Here is a 12326-nt window from a genome sequence, read left to right on the forward strand (position 1 = left end):
TAGACTGATACACTCCGTAACTAGGGGAGCATTTGGTAAGGCGGAGTGGCTACCTTGGGACTGGTGCAGGTAAAGCAATGCACAATGGGCTGGATAAAGTTGCTAGGGGATGGTTCAGGTACAATCGGCCTTGCTGAGCTGTAGGAGAGCAGACTAGGTCCATGTCTTTCATACTGGGGTAAGTAAGGGCATGAGCTGCCTTTGTGTGACCCCATCTCAGGCAGAGCAATGAAGCTGCAGCTAGCAGCAACAACAACAACAACAAATTAATGGAGGAGGAGGAGGAGGAGGAGGAGGAGGAGGAGGAGTTTGGATTTGATATCCCACTTTATCACTATCCGAAGGAGTCTCAAAGCGGCTAACATTCTCCTTTCCCTTCCTCCCCCACAACAAACACTCTGTGAGGTGAGTGGGGCTGAGAGACTTCAGAGAAGTGTGACTAGCCCAAGGTCATCCAGCAGCTGCATGTGGAGGAGCCGAGACGCAAACCTGGTTCCCCAGATTACGAGTCTACCGCCCTTAACCACTACACCACACTGGCTCTTTTAGGGACCAAACACATCTTGTTCTTCAGCTGCAAACACAGACACCGGGATGAGGAAGGCAAGATTATTCCATGCATGGTTAGCATGAGGTGTTAAGCCCCATGTGCAGAGAGGTGCTTCACACTCTATATTTTTATTACTCGGGAATGTTCCTTGAAATCACTTTCTGCGCTATAAGAATGTTGACTGATTCCTTCAAGGGTAAAGTTTGTTGGTCCAAATAGCACTTTATTCCTATGTACTGTATGGAAGATTACAGTTACCATGTACATAGTTAAATTTGGGGGATTTGCTACCAAAAGACGTATTGATGGCCACCAGCTTGGATGGCTTCAAAAGGGGAGTAGACAGATTCCTGAAGAATGAGGCTGCATATAGCTATTGAGCATGGCAGCTATTGATGCTCCTGAATTCCACTTGTTAAGAATCACAACTGGGGGAGAGTGGTGTAGCACTCATGTCCTGTCTGCAGCTTCCCATAAGCTACTGTGAGAACAGGATGCTGGATCAGGTGGGCCTTTGATCTCATCCAGCAGGTCTCTTCTTACGTGGGAAGAGCTCATGTAAAATTACTAAGGCACAGGTTATACTTGCCACTGGAAGCAACCAAAATAGCCTTTCACCTGGCGAGGGAGCCTCCTCTTGCTATAGAGCAGGGTTTCCCAAACTTGAGTCTCCAGCTGTTTTTTAAGACTACAACTCCCACCATCCTTAACTAGCAGGACCAACGGTTAGGGATGATGGTAATTGTAGTCCCAAGTTTGGGAAACCCTGCTATAGAGCATCCTAGCCATGTTGCTGGAAGCAGGAGTAGAAAGCTGAGAGTGCTGAGTCTCTTGGCAAGCAGTTCTGTACGTTATGGCCTGGAACATGATTACTCACCCCAGAAATGATGTATTTCATGGTCTGCATGTAGCAAGCGCAATGTGCTTTCTGGTTCCCGCTTTCATAAAGACATGGGTCCTGCTGAGCCCTTTCCAGAGTCGTTTTATACGTCTTTCTTGCTTGCAGCAATGTGCGGTCAATGGACGGCAAAAAAATTAGCAGCACAAGAATCAGGAAACGCCTGCTGCGAGTCTTCTGTAAGAATGAAACTCTAGATAATTTAAATGCTGTGATGCGCTGCCAGCAAAATGAGTAGCTACTTGTATTATTTTATATCTGAAACTGATGAATTGCCTTTGAAAAAGATTCCAATACAATAAATTCAGGGAGTTAAAATGCTTTAGCTATCTGCAGTTTCATTCTTACAAAAGGCTCAAAGGCATATTCACACAACCACATTACTCTGTTGATATGTGAAAATAGACTTCCAGTTACCTTGGCTTGTGCTGAGATGCAAATTGAGTGCATTGTGTCTGCAGAGGTGGGGTTTTTGTCTTTTGGAATTCCACTGCAAAACGATCCTAAATGCCACATACTTACTGAAAAAGCAATGAGAATGGGCTCTCATCAACTAGAAGCTTTTCCCAGCATCTTTCTTGGAATATTTTGGGATAGCTACCTGCAAATGGGGATGCGGGTGGTGCTGTGGGTTAAACCACAGAGCCTAGGACTTGCAGAACAGAAGGTCGGCAGTTCGAATCCCCACAACGGATTGCGCTCCCATTGCTTGGTCCCTGCTCCTGCCAACCTAGCAGTTCGAAAGCACTTCAAAGTGCAAGTAGATAAATAGGCACCACTCCGGCAGGAAGGTAAACAGCGTTTCCGTGCGCTGCTTTGGTTTGCCAGAAGCAGCTTAGTCATACTGGCCACATGCCCTGGAAGCTGTATGCCGGCTCCCTCGGCCAGTAAAGCGAGATGAGCGCCGCAAGCCCACAGTCGGTCAGACTGGACCTTTACCTTTACCTGCAAATGAGTGTTACTATTCCCAAATTGTAACCCAGAAAATTATACTTAAGCAAGTTTTGGAACCTATTTGTGTGAGAGTGTGGGATTTGCATATGAAGCAAAACAGTTGTGCTATTGCTTCACCATGCTCCAAAGTGCAGGTTTTATCATTCCCACTCTGCATCTGAAAAGAGCTATTGGTGAGAGCATGACAAAATGGCTCTTCCCTTCCCTTAACTGGACCTATATTGGTGCTTAGGTTGTCCACTGGTGATCACAACCCACTATCCTCTCCTGTCAAGGTGTGTATGTCAAGGTTAAAATGTACAATGTAGCACTTTGCTTACAAGAAGGGCTGCGAGGGACCGGGATCAACAGGTAGAGATACCAAAGCAGCATTCTGAGACCTACATAGACAAGACCAAAGATTGGCTTTTACCCAGACATAGACCTTTACCTGACCTGGAACTTTTGAAACCCAGGTCTGGAGGAACTAATGGGCTGCCTGGGAGGTGATACCATGCTGAACCCAGAGAGACAATCCTGCCTCTTATTTCTCCCTCTTGTAGCCTTGAATGGCTCAACTCAAAGGGGATCACATACAGACCAGTGCACAGATCCCAGGATCCCTAGAGGATAAGATCCCCCTTTTCATCAACCCTATGCTAATGGTGGCCACTTTTTATTAGCATTGTATAATAATGAAATTCTTTCTAACTTTTTAACCATCCAATTTAAATATGAAATACTTGTCTGCTCTTGCTGTCTTTCTAATAAGCTGAAAAGGTTGTCCAACCTTTCATAAGGGGAAAATATACAGTATATGTAAATTTGAATTTGTTTGGTGGCTGAGTTGTTCGGTTATTCTGCACATGGCCAGGCATTTTAGTACTATTGCTGAGCAGTCTGGATTGCCCTGGTGGAGAGAAACATATTATTATTATTATTATTATTATTATTATTATTATTATTATTAATTATTATTTATATGTCGCCCATCCAGCTGGGTTATTAGCACATATGGTAGGTCATCCTTTGCCAACTTTCCTAGTATGTTTAGGTGAAACATAGCAAAATAACAAATGGGATATGTGGCCATGGAAGCAGGTAACCCATTCACCAAGTGTACAGTGCACTCTGGGTTCTAGAGAAACAGATGATTTATAGATGAGTCAGCCCTGACTCTGTGGCATCATAAATAAGAGTATTTGTCTTAGATCAGAGAGATTTCCATTTGTGTCATAAATAGTTTCCCAGCTTCCACAACTTGTGGGAATGCCCCTCCCTGTCTTACAAAACTCTACTTTTAACAAATATTCTGCTATTAAGAAGCAAAACTGTTCCCTACAGGGTGGGAGTTAACTTGAAATAGCTGTTCCAGCCTTTCACTCTCTCTGGTCTCAGTCAGTCAGATTAATCACTCAGCAGCCTTCATTCAGCTTAGTACTTGAAAAATCAAGAACAAAGGATCCCAATCAGATCCCAGACTCAAAGGAAACTGGCCCAGGCTGATAAAGAGAAAGAGGCAGAATTCTAGTGCTGCTGAATACAGAACAGTTTTTGTGCACAAAGTGTCAGGTTTTGGTGGGACATAAAATGTTAATTTTGTTTCATTTTTGTTTTGTTCCCTGCTTTTTGGTGGGGGGGGAGCTTTTAAAACCTGAATACAGTGGTACATCTACTTACGAATGACTCGACTTGCGAATGTTTCGAGTTACGAACAGAGTTCCATCCGCCATTTTGGATGCGGTTTAGATAGGATTTTTTCGACTTACAAATTTTTAGATAGGATTTTTTCGACTTATGGTTTTTTTAAAAAAAAAATTCCCCATTGGCTTCGACTTACGATTTTTTTTTACTTACGGAGGTCCGTCCGGAACAGATTAAATTCGTAAGTCAAGGTACCACTGTAAGACAAATATGGATGTTTGTAAATTGTGCTTTATAGGCATATGTTTTATTTATCGAAAAGAAGGCTAAATAATATTTGTGAAAACTAAAATATTATCTGTGGCTTCAGCCTATGGCAATGGACCATCTTGAAGGGTTATTAGCTAAACTGCTGTTATCTAACAGTTGAGGGTGAGGTGGAGCTGTGAGCAATTGACTTTTGATAGGCAGTGCAGTGAGTCAGTACCCCACCCACCCTCCCCCGTCTACCTCATTTCCCCTTTTCTTCCCAATGTCTCAACAAATGAAACTGATTTGTAAAAATGTTATGAGAGACATTGCACATATCTTTGTAAACCAAGAAAACCTTTAATAAAAAAAGAGGCAGCATAACAGCATGGCAACTGGTAATCTAATTTACAACAACTTAGGGCATGGGTGAGGATCCAGCTGCCTTCCAGCTGTTGTTGCACTCCAGTTCTTGTCAGCTCCAGCCAATGGACAGAGATAGAAGCATAGAATGGTAGAGTTGGAAGGGGCCCCAAGAGACATCTAGTCCAACCGCCTGCTGTGCAGGAATTTCAGCTAAAGGATCCATGACAGATGATGAGAGTCTACTTACATCTAGAGCAGGCATGTCAAAACTGCGGCCCTCCAGATGTTTTGGACTACAATTCCCATCTTCCCCAACCACTGGTCCTGCTAGCTAGGGATCATGGGAGTTGTAGGCCAAAACATCTGGAGGGCCGCAGGTTTAACATGCCTGATCTAGAGGGACCCATGTGCCCTGCCCCATTCCTGACTTAGGGGGTGGAGATTCTTCTTTATATAGATATCCTTTGGTTGATATGCCTAGAGAGGAATAGGGATTGACCATTCAGGAGTGATTGGTAAAAGCTCATTAGGAGAAACCAAGATCCCTAGGGGAGTCACTACTGTTTCTTTTATACTGCAATCCTGTACGTATCGATTCAAAAGTAAGCCTCAGTGTGACTAGAGTCAGGGACGTCTTAAGCGTATCTGGCGCCCTGACGTTGTGGTGCGAAGATCCCTCCGGGTGCCCCCCCGCCCCATTTCCTGGCATGGCTGTTGGGCGGGTGTAGCACGGCTGCCGAAGGCACAGCCGTGCGGCACCCCCCTGGCGGATCGCGCCCCCCAGCCTTGCCTTAGAGCCGGCCCTGACTAGAGCGATCAAAGACATTTTGCTGCCTGAGACAAAGGACAAGATGGTGCCACTTCTCCAAATATACAGAAGTTGACAAGATTGGCAGCGGAATGTTATTTTGGCTCTGGCATCAGAACAGCCTCTGGCCACCACACCTGAGGCTAGCAGGCTCTCTTAGTAGGCACAGTTCAGGCCACGTGGCACACACAGCTCTGTCCTTCGACATAGTGCTGTTGTTCCCTGACCATACCTGCCAAGTTGCTGTCAGAGAAATAAGGGATATTATGTCAGAGAGGATATGCTCTCATGCTTAGAATAAAAAGGTATGAAGTTTAATAAAAGATAAAAAGTGGAGATAAGGAAGATAGGGGGGATAGGAAAATATATAAAAATAGAATGCATGCAAAGAACATATACGGAGAAATAAGTAATTAATTATACTTGCAGAACTGAAGTAAAATTGGAAACAAAAGTCGAGGAAACAGCGGAGGGAAGTCGGGGGGAGGGGAAAACATTGGGGGGTGAAGGGCAATCAGGGTTTTCTTTTTTCCTATTATTATTATTATTTAGGTTTATTTGGGTTTATTTGATTGTAATTTATTTTGATTATTGTTTATGTATGATTTGTATGATTTGATTGTTTTTCAATAAATTTTTTTTTTTAAAAAAAGAGAAATAAGGGACCGGGCCGGAAATAGCGGACCGGAAGTAGCACTGCCGCCATTTTGGAACTGGGCGGAGCATGCTCAGAAGTGACTTTTGATGCTGCTTTGCCCAGTTCCAAAATGGCCGTCGCGCCAGAAGTCGCACTGCAGCCATTTTGGAACTGGGCAGAGCAGCATCAAAAGTCGCTTCTGAGCATGCTCCGCCCAGTTCCAAAATGGCCGCCGCGCCAGAATAAACCGGGCTGGGAAAAAACAAAAAAAATCATTTTTTTCAGCTAGGAACAGCTGGAAAAACGGGGATTTCCTGGGAAAAATGGCAGACTTGGCAGCTATGTCCCTTACCCTTGTCCTCTGCCACCTGAGGCAACTGCCTCACTCTGTCTGCCTAATGGCAGGGTCAGCCCTGAATGCAATTTATTCCCATGCAGATGCTCGTAGGATTGCAACCTTAGGAAAAGCAGTGTGCAGAGGAGCCTCCAAGCTCATTTTATGAAGTCTTCACCAGGAGCAACTCAAGGTGCTGGTTTGAGGCATAAATTGTTTAGGACTGGCACACTTTAAGGGCAATCCTAATCCCTGCCGGACAGCAGTAACTTTTAACAGAGTGCTGGAGCCACTGCTGCGTCCAGAGCCTCACCCCTCAGGCCACCTAAGGAGGAAGTATAGGGGAGGAAAAGTCTGCATGTTTGCTGCACCAGTTTCAGGCTGGCACATCAAGCAAGCTCACATCAGCCCCCTTCCCCACAACTAGCCCGTAGCTGGATTGGCTTGGGATCTCCGCTCTGCCACATTTCAGGGGTTTACACTGGCAATCGCTGGCAGTGGCAGAGCCTCTTGAGCAGAAGGACACCTCTGCCTTATTCCAAGCCGCTTCCAGAAGGGCAGGTCGAAAGTTTGGATTGCTTGACCCAATGTAATATATTTGCTCTTTTTCTCTCCCTCTTAAGATTAGCCAAAATCAAAGTCTACATATGCTGGAGGCAGAGACACAAGCTTGCACTAATAGTAAAACAAAAGCAGGTGCCTTCGCTTTTTTTATGTTCACATTTCTCCATATTTTAGAGAAATGCAAACTGTTTTCCAGCTATTTTCAGAAGATTATCCACTGAGAATTTTTAGGGAAGGTACAATATGAATTTAATTGCTAGTTACACACTCAATATTTCACTCACATTGATTTATTGAAGTGCCTGATCTTAGGGGACATCCATGTTTGGAAAGCTGAAGCTTGTGGTTGTTTGATTTAGCCAAGGAGGAGACCTTGACTTTTTTTTTATTTGATTAACTTGCTGGCTCCACTTTTTTTTTAAGCAACCATATATATATATATATATTTAAAAAATCTATGTTGCTATAAACTGCACTGATGTCCTTCAGGGCATCACTGCACACACAAAATTATCCTTTGTGGAAAAAAGAGGGTATCATAAGGCTTATTCATTACTTAATTATTTTAAGACATCTGTTGTCCCTGAGCTCAAGGGTCTCATTGTTAACCATTAAAATTAAGTGTACTCAGAATTTTTATTAGTGTGCACGGAAAGATGCCACAAATTCCGACTGTCCAACATGCATACGTCCCAAATGAAGAGAATTTCCTATTTCCATCACAACAATATTTATATTAAAGGGTGATAAGATGTATTTAGAGTCATGGTCTTTAGATTTCTGGATTTCAAAGCAGTTTCCCCTCCATTGTATTTTCTCTGTTCATTGAATTCCATATTGCATGCACACTCACACACATATACGTATGCTTGTGTATCCCTCCCCCCAAAAAAACCCCCAACATTTTCAACTCCTGGTAATCAAAGGGACATGGCCAAGAGATAAGGACATTGGCTATCCCCAGATGTCATCAGATGCTCCCACCACTGTTCCACATGGGCTCTCAATTCTGACTAGTGTATCGTATTTCCAATAAAAATAAATCTGAAACGGCTCTTCCATGCCCATTCTTACTGGCTGAAAAGGTGAGTGTGGTAGTTTATTCAGTGGGTGTTTTATGTTCATAATCTGTGCAGCTGGACAGAATGCTAGGAGAGCCCAGTTTGCTAAAAGAACTCTGGTGGTGGCAAACCAGCCTTTTGCATGCTTGCTTTGTTTACAAGCAGAGGCGATGGGGATAATTGTCTAATTCTCCCAAATACATTTTCAAAACGTGGAGAGAGCCTAGGTGGAAGGCCGACACCAAATCATGCACGTGCAGCCCTAAGGATAGCATAACTGCCCCAGAATAACCTAAGGAAAGAGGCTGATTTTTCATGGATGTACTTCTAATATGGGGACACTGGAAGGAGCAGGTGAGCAGGCAAACAGATGCATTACACACAAAAGAATCCAAACTACACTGGATAGAAGTGCTGTAACTCCCACTGCAAACATCAGTGTAGAGATCCTGAGAAATGGCCATAGACTCCAGCATTAAGGAATTTCTTAGACCACATCTATTTGTGCTGCTTTCTACAAGCTTGCACTGTTTTGAATGTGCTCCAGGGGGCCTTTCTACATAGATACTGTTGCATGGGAGCCACTTTTCTGTGATCTATGGTTGTGCATTGTCTGTCCATCTGTCTCAGTGGTTTCTGCCATTAAAATATTAATCTGCCACTCAAGGTACATGACATCAATCATATTTTACATGCTGTTATGAGTTTTTCACAAAATCCTGCTTCCTTCCCTCTTGTACAAAAGTTATTGGGTTCATGCCACCAAGAAGGGACTGAGGTATGAATACCGTGTTTCCCCTTTTTTAAGACACCGTCTTATAACTTTTTTCCCTCAAAAAAACACACAGTGGCTTATTTTCGGGGGGTGTCTTTTTTTTTTAAAAAAAGTGCTTGTACAACTGGGACCCACTGGCTCAGGACGCTCAGTGCTCTCTTCTGCGCGCTGCTGGGTGCGTTGTTGGCGCTGCCAGTTCCGAGCGCCTGCAGGGTGGGGTGGGGGTGGCAGTGCTTTAAACCCCCAACCCTGTAGAAAGCAATGGAAGTTATGGACCGTAACAATCCTTAAGAGGCGCAGGTCTTAAAAAAACCCTGGTATCACCCTTGAAGCACAGCCTTCCAACGTCAGGGGGGAAGAGGTCTGTTTAGACAAAGGAAAGGATCGGGGGTGATTCTGCACCCTGGGACCCACAGAACTACTTTAAAAATCCCAACCTGGGGGGGGGTCAAATAGTGAAGCCCCATAGCCCTGTAGCAACAGAAGGCACATTCTGAAGCACCCGAGCTGTTCGGTTCCATAAAAATCCAGGAATTGTAAAATTAACAACAATAATGGAGGGGGCACTCTATCCAAAGAGTTAAGAAGGAATGGGAAAGTGTTGAGTTATATATGGAAAAATATGGAAAGGAAAGTTAGTTAAAGATAAAAAATAAATAATTATCGCAAGGAAAAAAATAACATCATAAAGGGTAATAATATTAAATATAAAATAGACAACACAACAGAAAAAGCAAGTATATCACTAAATGAGATCGCACAGGAGTGAGGGAAGTGGGGAGAGAGGGAGGGGGGTAAGGAATGGAAGGAGGCAATGGTTGGAGGAGGGTATAGGGGGATGAATTAAAGGAAAATTAAGACTGAGAAGCGCATGGTTTTTGTTTTTTAAAGATGCAAAGGCTTGCAATCAGCCAAAGTATAGAGCCCAACTTCCAGGAGACTGCGATCTACTTGCGGATTTATAAACTGGAGGTGATCTACCCCCGTTTTATTGGTGTTCAGGTCAGAGTTGTTTTTAGAGAGAGGAAATATCCCATTTTTGAGGTTTAAGTAAAAGTTCCTGACCTTTTTTTTATAATGAGGAAATGCTGCTAAAACTCCGTTCTTCATTCCACGAAGGGGAGAGGGGGCGGGGGCGGGTGCTCAAAGACAAAAGAAATGGAAAAGGAGATAGCGATCAACTGCAGCCTCCTGGGGATCGACCAGCCTCGCATTCATGCAGCCGCCGGGAGAGGCAGGGGCTGCAGCCGAGTGCTGCTTCGCAAACAAACGGGGGAAAGTGCTTAGAACCCAGAGAATCCAGCTGAAAAACACGAAGCAGCAACAGCAATTGCACACACACCATCCCAAGCCAGCACAGTAACCAAGTCCCAAAAGCAAGAAAGGACTCAGCAAACACTGCTGCGGCCGGCGTTGCTGCTGCTGACTCGGGGAGCTCAGTGCTCTCTTCCGCACAGCGCCTATCACTATGGCTTATTTTCGGGGTACGGTTTATATTTCTCAAATGCTTAGAAATGCTGCTATGGCTTATTTTATGACTACGCCTTAAAAAGGGGGAAACACGGTAGTTGCCCTCCTGCTTGCCCTAAAATTGCTCAGGGTTTTTGAAACATTTCCCCCAAAAAAGCTTTGAATGGCTTTTCAAACATTTGATTTGAACATTCAAAGAAATGCCAGGAATCCCATACCTTTAACAGCTCCATGATGCACATGCAATTCAACAGGTGGAGCTCTCTATCGCTGTGTCTTCATGGTAGGAAAAAGCTTCCACAACTGAATTTCTATCATGCAAAGAAAGTTAGATTTTTTTTCTGGAGGATCTTGTCCATAAGTTGCTTTGAGAGCCTCTTGGGATTATAGAGCTGGACATCTATTTTACTTAAATAAACAAATATTTTCACTAGCATGGCCTACAGCAGTGGTGTCCAAATTTTTTCCAAAGAGAGCAAGATTTGATGAAGTGAAGGGCTGTGAGGGCCGACCAAAGTTGTTAACCTTTTTTGAGGATTCAAGTTGTTGAGCTTTTTTCAGGGTTTAAGTTGATGAACTTTTCTTAGGATTTTACACATATACTGCCACACAGACCAGATTAAATTGACAAACAGGCTGGATTAGGCCCCTGAAACAGACTTTGGACATGCCTGGCCTACAGCTTTAATCAGCTGCAAGCTAGACAAATAGGGGCTTCCAAATGCAGATTTTTAAAAGGCTTCTTCTTCTTTGATCACCTTTAGACTACTGTAACTACCGTAAATCTAGAAAGAGAAAAAAAAATGATTTTCATTAGGGCACAAATCGTTAACATACATGCTTGCATGTGAACATTATTTAAATATGTGCAACATAACCTATTAAACTAAGTTATTAGACTCACTGAATCATAAGAGTTAGAAGAGACCACGAGGGCCATCCAGTCCAACCCCCTGCCAAGCAGGAAACACCATCAAAGCATTATTGACATATGGCTGTCAAGCCTCTGCTTAAAGACCTCCAAAGAAGGAGACTCCACCACACTTCTTGGCAGCAAATTCCACTGTCGAACAGCTCTTACTATCAGGAAGTTCTTCCTAATGTTTAGGTGGAATCTTCTTTCTTGTAGTTTGAATCCATTGCTCCGTGTCCGCTTATCTGGAGCAGCAGAAAACAACCTTTCACCCTCCTCTATATGACATCCTTTTATATATTTGAACATGGCTATCACATCACCCCTTAACCTTCTCTTCTCCAGGCTAAACATACCCAGCTCCCTAATCAATGGACTTAAGCTAGAGTAGACCCATTGAAATTAATGGGCATGACTGAGTATTATTTATTTGGATGCAACCCAGCATATTTAGGATGGGAAACACAGAAATGTTTCTGTTTGGAAATGTTTAATATATGAACTGGAGATTGCACACCTCAAGATATACTTTGCCCCCATATATCTTTATTTCTGGCACTATCATTTTGCAGTAGCCAAGATGTGAGGACCAGGGATGCTGTTAGGAAAAAAGTGGGGGTGGGGAGGGAGAGGGTAATCCATTTGATGCAAGAAAATAAAGGAGTGCATTGGGTGTGTGTGTCAAAACACACATTTCTGTGCACCTGGAGACCTCATTGCTTCTTTTCCAGGTGTGCTGCTAGCCATTTCCACCATTCCTATAGCTGCCCAGGGAGCACTAACCTGCTGCTGAATGATCTACCTGCCCCATGTTAACTGCTGGAGCATACATGGCAGGCAGCAAAGTGTCACTATATATGCAGTAGAAATTGCAGAAGCTGTGGCCACAGTCCCAGAGGTAGGTGGGTGCGTAGAAAGAAAATCAAACTGGCACAGCTGCAGCCAGGTGATGATAGGAGGGCAAGCAGCAAGGAATTCAGGTGCATGTCAGAGGACTCATCACCAAGTAGAACAGTAAATATTAATGTTGCAGGCCTGAAGGCAAATGCCAAGAGTCATCCCTTTCCACAGCTCTACTTTATGCTCATTGCTGCATTTTTTCCTGATGGGGCCAAGAAGAGGCA

Source organism: Zootoca vivipara, chromosome 3 (genome assembly GCF_965207765.1).
Source record: "Zootoca vivipara chromosome 3, rZooViv2.hap1.1, whole genome shotgun sequence".
Classification (NCBI taxonomy): domain Eukaryota; kingdom Metazoa; phylum Chordata; class Lepidosauria; order Squamata; family Lacertidae; genus Zootoca; species Zootoca vivipara.